This window comes from Oncorhynchus mykiss, chromosome 8 (assembly GCF_057628025.1).
Source record: "Oncorhynchus mykiss isolate SJ-2025 chromosome 8, ASM5762802v1, whole genome shotgun sequence".
In the NCBI taxonomy this organism is placed as follows: domain Eukaryota; kingdom Metazoa; phylum Chordata; class Actinopteri; order Salmoniformes; family Salmonidae; genus Oncorhynchus; species Oncorhynchus mykiss.
Genome location: NC_143029.1, coordinates 85,825,700 through 85,836,032, shown reverse-complemented (window position 1 = coordinate 85,836,032; position 10,333 = coordinate 85,825,700). Strand labels below are relative to the sequence as shown.

Sequence of the window (10,333 nt, the reverse complement as noted above, 5' to 3'; positions counted from 1 at the left end):
AGTAGAGGACTGGGGGTCGTGGTGTGTATTCTCTAGTAGAGGACTGGGGATGGTGGTGTGTGTATTCTCTAGTAGAGGGCTGGGGATGGTGGTGTGTGTATTCTCTAGTAGAGGACTGGGGATGGTGGTGTGTGTATTCTCTAGTAGAGGACTGGGGATGGTGGTGTGTGTATTCTCTAGTAGAGGACATAATATAGAGGACTGGGGGTGGTGGTGTGTATATTCTCTAGTAGAGGACATAATATAGAGGACTGGGGATGGTGGTGTGTATTCTCTAGTAGAGGACTGGGGATGGTGGTGTGTGTATTCTCTAGTAGAGGACTGGTTCAGGACTGGCAGAGACAGGAGGAGCTGGAGAAGACTGTGCTGGTCTTGCCATGCTGGTTGAGGAATATGTGGCTGTCGTAGCCCAGAGGGACACAAGATTTAGTGGGTCTCTCAGCCCACAGATGGCATACTTCTGAATCAGAGGGGCTCCTGCAATACAGAGTGAAACAAGGTTATAAGAAGGTGAAGTGCTGTTGTGAAAAACCATGCATTTAATCCATAACCAAATATATCCCAGAGACATCTAGGTCTGTGTTTTGCTGCACGATATCCAAGAGTAAACACATTTCTCAAACATACACTTTCACATCAAACCTGTTCACCAGAAAAAAATATAGGTCTCTACGCAATATAAGCCTATCACTACAATATATGCAACAATCACAAACTGAGGACACTTGGAGGGAGTGTGAAGAAGAAACCAAACCAAACAAGTGGTATTTAAACAACAACAGCCTAACTTTATGGGTGTAGCAAAGTGTTAGAGCTAACAGCTAGCAGGCAGTTGTTATGAGAGAGGAGATGCGAGGCAGGAGGAGGCGAGCTGGGGAACTGCAGGGAGGAAGAGGAGGAGGAGAGCTGGGGAACTGCAGGGAGGAAGAGGAGGAGGAGAGGAGAATTGGGTTACTGAAGGGAGGAAGAGGAGGAGGAGGAGAGGAGAGCTAGGGTGCTGCAGGGAGGAAGAGGAGGAGGAGAGCTGGGGTACTGTAAGGAGGGAGGGTGGGAGAGAGCAGCTGTGTTCTAGTTGACCTGAGAAGACAGCGGTATCCTGCGGTGCAGCCTCCCATACATCTGCCCACATCTATTTCCTGTTGAGACATTAGCAACACAGAGAAAAGGCCATCTATTATCTACTTCACTTGCTTTGGCAATGTTAACATACGTTTCCCATGCCAATAAAGCCCCTTGAATTGAATTGAAAAGTCCATCAGCAATCAGCTCACCACAGGCCGGCCCACCAGCAGGGAGATCTACTAAACGTGATTTGACACCTGCAGGGTCCATTTGTGTTTGCTCTCCTCACACCTTTGTGAGAGTGGGTGGCAGACAGCTTTATGTGCTTAAACACTCAGACAGACACAGGAGTTAGATGAGTTAAATACTCTAACGACACGTGGTCTTTCTTCTCTTTCTACGTTCACATTTAACAAAAATATAGATATTTATTTTAGTTATTTTGACCTTTATTTAACTAGGCAATATGTGTAACCATGAGTAATGTTTTTATTTCATTTTCTCCTAAACCAAGACATAGTCTGTTTAAATCCCTCCAGTCGGACATCATAAAGACAGTGATTACAATAATTTCCATATTCAACCAAACTCACTGAAGTCATGGCCAGTACATACAGTATCTCCCTGCCAAGAAGACCGTGTGATAAAGCCATTCCAACATTCAGTTCATCCTGTGTGGCTTATGTGTATAAAGATAACACAACACCTAACCTTGTCAACCTACAGCGTTTCACGCCTGCTGTATCTCTCTGTCTGTGTGGTGCCAAACAGTGGGGAGTGGATTGGATTGGATGTGCAGGGGAAATGGATCTATAAGCTTTGACTTCCAGATGGAATCTCTAACTTCCTCTACTTTCTTATCACTCATATGAATTAGATCAGGCTAGGGGCTGGATTGAACCGTAGCGCCCGAAGATCTGCAACTGTAGCGCGCTTGAAATTTAAAGGTGATTTCCAATTGAGCTGACATAGACAGCGTTTACCGAGGATCCATTATCTTTACATGTAATGGTGATCTTTTGAGCTACTGATTCAATTCAGCCCTAGAGCTAATTATAGTCCTTTAGCCCAGGTCTTTAAAGTTTATTATTAAAATTAGGGCAAAGTAGAGAGGAAAAAAGATGTTCTCAGGGAGGCAACGGATAAGAGAAAATAGTGGCGGTTTTACTGGGTTTTATCTTTGCTATTTTTGGAGATCATTATTAAAATGATCCAAGATTCAGAGAGGTAGAAACACAGGACACCGTCTGCAACGTGAGCTCACCTTGAGTTTCTCCTCTTTGACTCCGTCGTCATCGTAGACTATTTCATAGTGGAACTCTATGTAAGGAACTCTGAAGGACCTCTCCTTCAGCTCACAAGTCTCCACTGTCTGGACCAGGTCTACCATGTTAGGGGTCTCCACCAAGGGCAGAGTCAAACTCAGTGGGCACTGCAGGAGAACCCATCTGAGAAAAATACATTATAATATAACAATATATCATATCCTCACTTTTGGCAGACGCTTTTATCCAAAGCGACTTGCTGTCATGCATGCATGCATACATTTTACGTATATGGTGGTGCTGGGGAATTATGTCTTCAATTAGGATGTTATTAATTATTACATTATTATGGCTGATTATAACCAGTGACATTATGGCTGCTCATGACCAGTGAGTGACATTATGGTTGTGTAATGAGGTCTGTGTGTAGCTTGTGTAGAGGAGTCTGGCGCAGGACAGCAGATATGAGTAAATAAAAGTAATTTACTCAGAAATAGACAAAATACAATACAATGAAGCGAGCCCACGTAACGAACCGTATTACATACAAACAGACATGGGGCAACAGAGGGTTAAATAATGAACAAGTCATTGGGGGTTTTGAAACTAGGTGTGTAAGACAAAGACAAAACAAATGGAAAATGAAAAGTGGATCGGCGATGGCTAGAAGTCACCTCCGAACCCAAACGCCGCCCGAACAAGGAGAGTCGCGACAGGTTGCTTATGACCAGTGACTTTATGGCTGCTTATGTGACAATCTGAACATGATAATGCATCATGATACTCAGTTGATACTCAGTTGTTCTGTTTCGTGCACTTTGAGGTCATTCACATGACAAGACATTATTTTCTATTGGGGCCCTATGGTAGCCTGTGGCTGCCATTTAATTATCAGTGTGCACATTAAGTCAAGATGTGAATAATGATTGATTGACATTAACTCAATGAACGATTGTTGAGACTGCAATAAGTTATATGACATAACTAAAATAGCAATTTATAACAAACGTATAACACATAATATATAAATGATAAAATGTTCAGCTTCAGGCTGCAGGTAAAGGCATGAAAATTGTGCCACTTTTGTGCGCACAAATGTTTTCCGAATTGAACCTTTTTACTCAAATCTCCCATTGACATCAGTGCATGTTTAAACAAATTGAATGTTTTTGTACACTCTTCCCAAATGTTTTGGGAAGGATACACACCTGGCGAACCTTTCGAACAGGAACAGCTTCCCACATCAATGACCGTCTCGTGTGACGTCTCAAAGAAGTACGTAATTGAGCACGCGAACCCAGACACATTGTGTCCGTCTGTTTTCACAATGGCATTCCTCTATGACCTCCACCCCCAGGGGACCCTGGAACAGCAACACCCTGTCCACCCTCAACCCGGTCGGCTCACAGTTATGGTTCACCCCGCAGGATGGAAACTGGCCAGAAGTCTCGGCACTGGTTGGAGTGGAAGGTTTCGCCCACCCTCACTTTTTAAGAAATAAAAAAAGACAAGCGACGTCGTTATTCTGGGACTAGTTTGATATTTATATATAGATCTGGAACGAATGTGTATGTTTCCGAATGTAACAGCAAATGTATTTGTTATTTATTCATAAAATTCCCAAATTAGTAGGGCTTTAATTCTTTACTGACAGTGATGAATTTGGAGCGCTCTCTTGTGGTCGTTTTAGGAACTGCTCACATACCTTCTTACTCCTGAGGCATTCCAGTATGGAGGAGTGTTTGGTCTGCTGTGATCTTCCAGCCTCGTGTGATGTCCTGCTGGAACACATAAAGTTACAGTGTTTCATTCTATATAGTGTTTCATTCTATACAGAGTTTCATTCTATATAGTGTTTCATTCTATACAGTGTTTCATTCTATATAGTGTTTCATTCTATATAGTGTTTCATTCTATATAGTGTTTCATTTTAAATAGAGTTTCATTCTATATAGTGTTTCATTCTATATAGTGTTTCATTCTATATAGTGTTTCAGTCTATATAGTGTTTCATTCTATATAGTGTTTCATTCTATATAGTGTTTCATTCTATATAGTGTTTCATTTTAAATAGAGTTTCATTCTATATAGTGTTTCATTCTATATAGTGTTTCATTCTATATAGTGTTTCATTCTATATAGTGTTTCATTCTATATAGTGTTTCATTCTATATAGTGTTTTATTCTATATAGAGTTTCATTCTATATAGTGTTTCATTCTATATAGTGTTTCAGTCTAAATGGTGTTTCAGTCTATATAGTGTTTCATTCTATATAGTGTTTCATTCTATATAGTGTTTCAGTCTAAATGGCGTTTCAGTCTATATAGTGTTTCATTCTATATAGTGTTTCATTCTATATAGTGTTTCAGTCTAAATGGCGTTTCAGTCTATATAGTGTTTCATTCTATATAGTGTTTCATTTTATATAGTGTTTCATTCTATATAGTGTTTCATTCTATATAGTGTTTCAGTCTAAATGGCGTTTCAGTCTATATCGTGTTTCATTCTATATAGTGTTTCATTTTATATAGTGTTTCATTCTATATAGTGTTTCATTCTATATAGTGTTTCAGTCTAAATGGCGTTTCAGTCTATATAGTGTTTCATTCTGTACAGTGTTTCATTCTATATAGTGTTTCATTCTATATAGTGTTTCATTCTATATAGTGTTTCAGTCTAAATGGCGTTTCAGTCTATATAGTGTTTCATTCTATACAGTGTTTCATTCTATATAGTGTTTCATTCTATATAGTGTTTCATTCTATATAGTGTTTCAGTCTATATAGTGTTTTATTCTATATAGTGTTTCATTCTATACAGTGTTTCATTCTATATAGTGTTTCATTCTATATAGTGTTTCAGTCTAAATGGCGTTTCAGTCTATATAGTGTTTCATTCTGTACAGTGTTTCATTCTATATAGTGTTTCATTCTATATAGTGTTTCAGTCTATATAGTGTTTTATTCTATATAGTGTTTCATTCTATACAGTGTTTCATTCTATTTAGTGTTTTATTCTATATAGTGTTTCATTCTATACAGTGTTTCATTCTATTTAGTGTTTCATTCTATATAGTTTTTCATTCTATACAGTGTTTAATTCTATATAGCGTTTCATTAACCATTCAACTGACAAATGTAGTTATTATATAATTCTATATATTAATATTGAATATAATAGATATGATAAAACAAGGGTAATGGCATTCAAGGGACACTGCTGCCCTCGCATGATGCTATAGTGTTACTGCTGTCCCCATTACTCCTGTCCCCATTACTGCTGTCCCTGATGTCCCCATTACTGCTGTCCCTATTACTGATGTCCCCATGGTGCTTTACTGCTACTGCTGTCCCCATTACTGATGTCCCCATTACTGATGTCCCCGTTACTGCTGTCCCCATTACTCCTGTCCCTGATGTCCCCATTACTCCTGTCCCCATTACTGCTGTCCCTGATGTCCCCATTACTGCTGCCCTCGCATGATGCTATAGTGTTACTGCTGTCCCCATTACTCCTGTCCCTGATGTCCCCATTACTGCTGTCCCTGATGTCCCCATTACTGCTGTCCCCATTACTGCTGTCCCTGATGTCCCCATTACTGCTGTCCCTGATGTCCCCATTACTGCTGTCCCTGATGTCCCCATTACTGCTGCCCTCGCATGATGCTATAGTGTTACTGCTGTCCCCATTACTCCTGTCCCCATTACTGCTGTCCCTGATGTCCCCATTACTGCTGTCCCTATTACTGATGTCCCCATGGTGCTTTACTGCTACTGCTGTCCCCATTACTGATGTCCCCATTACTGATGTCCCCGTTACTGATGTCCCCGTTACTGCTGTCCCCATTACTGATGTCCCCATGGTGCTTTACTGCTACTGCTGTCCCCATTACTGATGTCCCCATTACTGCTGTCCCCATTACTGCTGTCCCCATTACTGATGTCCCCATGGTGCTTTACTGCTACTGCTGTCCCCATTACTGCTGTCCCCATTACTGCTGTCCCCATGGTGCTTTACTGCTACTGCTGTCCCCATTACTGCTGTCCCCATTACTGATGTCCCCATGGTGCTTTACTGCTACTGCTGTCCCCATTACTGCTGTCCCCATTACTGCTGTCCCCATGGTGCTTTACTGCTACTGCTGTCCCCATTACTGCTGTCCCCATTACTGCTGTCCCCATTACTGCTGTCCCCATTACTGATGTCCCCATGGTGCTTTACTGCTACTGCTGTCCCCATTACTGCTGTCCCCATTACTGATGTCCCCATTACTGCTGTCCCCATTACTGATGTCCCCATGGTGCTTTACTGCTACTGCTGTCCCTGTTACTGCTGTCCCCATTACTGCTGTCCCCATTACTGCTGTCCCCATTACTGCTGTCCCCTTATCAGCTGTCCCCATTACTGCTGTCCCCATTACAGCTGTCCCCATTACAGCTGTCCCCATTACTGCTTTACTGTTTCTGCTGTCCCCATTACTGCTGTCCCCATTACTGCTGTCCCCTTATCAGCTGTCCCCATTACTGATGTCCCCATTACTGCTGTCCCCTTATCAGCTGTCCCCATTACTGATGTCCCCTTATCTGCTGTCCCCATTACTGCAGTCCCCTTATCAGCTGTCCCCATTACTGATGTCCCCATTACTGATGTCCCCTTATCTGCTGTCCCCATTACTGCTGTCCCCATTACTGCTTTACTGTTTCTGCTGTCCCCATTACTGCTGTCCCCTTATCAGCTGTCCCCATTACTGCTGTCCCCTTATCAGCTGTCCCCATTACTGATGTCCCCATTACTGCTGTCCCCTTATCAGCTGTCCCCATTACTGATGTCCCCATATCTGCTGTCCCCATTACTGCTGTCCCCTTATCAGCTGTCCCCTTTACTGATGTCCCCATTACTGATGTCCCCTTATCAGCTGTCCCCATTACTGATGTCCCCTTATCTGCTGTCCCCATTACTGCTGTCCCCTTATCCGCTGTCCCCATTACTGATGTCCCCTTATCTGCTGTCCCCATTACTGCTGTCCCCTTATCAGCTGTCCCCATTACTGATGTCCCCTTATCTGCTGTCCCCATTACTGCTGTCCCCTTATCCGCTGTCCCCATTACTGCTGTCCCCTTATCCGCTGTCCCCATTACTGCTGTCCCCTTATCTGCTGTCCCCATTACTGCAGTCCCCTTATCAGCTGTCCCCATTACTGATGTTCCCTTATCAGCTGTCCCCATTACTGATGTCCCCATTACTGCTTTAGATTTGAAATCTTTAGCAGACGCTCTTCTCCAGAGCAACTTCCACGAGAAATTAGGGTTTAGTGCCTTAATGAAGGTCACAGACAGATTTTTCACCTCGTCAGCTCAGAGATTCGAACTAGCAACCCTTTAGTTACTGTCCCATCGCTCTTAATCTCTTGGATACCTTTACAGTTACTTTACCCTGGCCGTTGTTAACCAAGTGACTCTGTCTCTTGCAGCAGGCTCTCTGTGCTAACAGGTTCCTGTTGATCCAGGCTCTCTGTGCTAACAGGTTCCTGTGACGTTTGTCCAACACTGCTGCCGCTGGAAAACAGAAACACACATGTCAACACCTTGTAGCTACAATGAGAGTTGTCCAAGCTGACAACAGCATTCCTCAACGCTCCCCAACGTTCTTCAACATTCCTAAACATTCCTCAATGTTCCACAACGTTCCTCAACATTCCTCAACGCTCCCCAACGTTCTTCAACATTCCTAAACATTCCTCAATGTTCCACAACATTCCTCAACATTCCTCAAAATTTCCAACATTCTTCAACATTCCTAAACATTCCTCAATGTTCCACAAAGTTCCTCAACATTCCTCAACGTTCCTCAACATTCCTCAACTAACTGCCAGAGCTCTGAGTCCTTGGCAAAGTAACACCAGGCCTGATAAAGTGTCTCAGAGTAGGATTGCTGATCTAGGATCAGTTTTGCATTTTAGGTTATAACCATTGAACCTGATCCTAGATCAGCATTTCTTCATGCAGACTCAGCTCTTAGTTGTTCTGGCTAGTTCCAAGACATGGCTGAATTATAAAGTGATGTACAGTATGTATGGTAATTCATAGCAGGTATTCAGCCAGTAGCACACCACCCTGCATACCACTGCTGGCTTGCTTCTGAAGCTAAGCAGGGTTGGTCCTGGTCAGTCCCTGGATGGGAGACCAGATGCTGCTGGAAGTGGTGTTGGAGGGCCTGTAAGGAGGCACTCTTTCCTCTGGTCTAAAAAAAAATATCCTAATGCCCCAGGGCACTGCCCTGTGTAGGGTGCAGTCTTTCGGATGGGATGTTAAACGGGTGTCCTGACTCTCTGAGGTCATTAAAGATTCCATGGCACTTATCGTAAGAGTAGGGGTGTTAACCCTGGTGTCCTGGCTAAATTCCCAATCTGACCCTCAAACCATCACGGTCACCTAATAATCCCCAGTTTACAATTTGCTCATTCATCCCCCCTCCTCTCCCCTGTAACTATTCCCCAGGTTGTTGCTGCAAATGAGAATGTGTCAATTTACCTGGTAAAATAACAGATAAATAAAATTCACAAAGTAAATAGGTTTGAACAGTAAGTCATTAGGCAGCATCAGAATCAGATCCCCATCAGCATGTCACACTGCTGTCCTCAGTTTAACACTCCCTACCAGTGCCTGTGTTCTTCTGAGATTCAAAAGGGATTATGAAGTATCTCTGTTGATGGAAGTCACATCAGTCAGTAGCCATTGTCACTGTACATCACTGAGCCAACAACAAACTAGCTGTACTTACAGGCTAGGCTGAGAGACTTACAGACTTACAGGCTAGGCTGAGAACACACAGCAGGAGCAGTAGGTAGCGCTGCAGTAGATCCACTACAGTAGGTAGCGCTGCAGTAGATCCACTACAGTAGGTAGCGCTGCAGTAGATCCACTACAGTAGGTGGTGCTACAATAGGTAGCGCTGCAGTAGATCCACTACAGTAGGTAGCGCTGCAGTAGGTCCACTACAGTAGGTAGCGCTGCAGTAGATCCACTACAGTAGGTAGCACTGCAGTAGATCCACTACAGTAGGTAGCACTGCAGTACATCCACTACAGTAGGTAGCGCTGCAGTAGATCCACTACAATAGGTAGCACTGCAGTATATCCACTACAATAGGTAGCACTGCAGTAGGTAGCGCTGCAGTACATCCACTACAGTAGGTAGCACTGCAGTAGATCCACTACAGTAGGTAGCACTGCAGTAGATCCACTACAGTAGGTAGCACTGCAGTACATCCACTACAGTAGGTAGCGCTGCAGTATATCCACTACAATAGGTAGCGCTGCAGTAGGTAGCGCTGCAGTAGATCCACTACAGTAGGTAGCACTGCAGTAGATCCACTACAGTAGGTAGCACTGCAGTAGATCCACTACAGTAGGTAGCACTGCAGTACATCCACTACAGTAGGTAGCGCTGCAGTATATCCACTACAGTAGGTGGTGCTGCATTAGATCCACTACAGTAGGTAGCGCTGCAGTATATCCACTACAGTAGGTGGTGCTGCATTAGATCCACTACAATAGGTAGCGCTGCAGTAGGTAGCGCTGCAGTAGATCCACTACAGTAGGTAGCGCTGCAGTAGATCCACTACAGTGGGTAGCGCTGCAGTAGATCCACTACAGTAGGTAGCACTGCAGTAGATCCACTACAGTAGGTGGTGCTGCATTAGATCCACTACAGTAGGTAGCGCTGCAGTAGATCCACTACAGTAGGTAGCGCTGCAGTAGATCCACTACAGTAGGTAGTGCTACAGTAGGTAGCGCTGCAGTAGATTCTCTACAGTAGGTAGCGCTGCAGTAGGTCCACTACAGTAGGTAGCGCTGCAGTAGATCCACTACAGTAGGTAGCACTGCAGTAGATCCACTACAGTTGGTAGCGCTGCAGTAGATCCACTACAGTAGGTAGCGCTGCAGTAGATCCACTACAGTAGGTAGCACTGCAGTAGATCCACTACAGTAGGTAGCACTGCAGT

At 43.6% G+C, this 10,333-nt stretch overlaps 1 pseudogene; it reads right to left on the bottom strand.

The window, feature by feature from the left end:
- Positions 1-316: 316 nt before the first annotated feature.
- LOC110531027 (uncharacterized) lies at positions 317-6,115 on the bottom strand (annotated as a pseudogene).
- Positions 6,116-10,333: the final 4,218 nt, after the last annotated feature.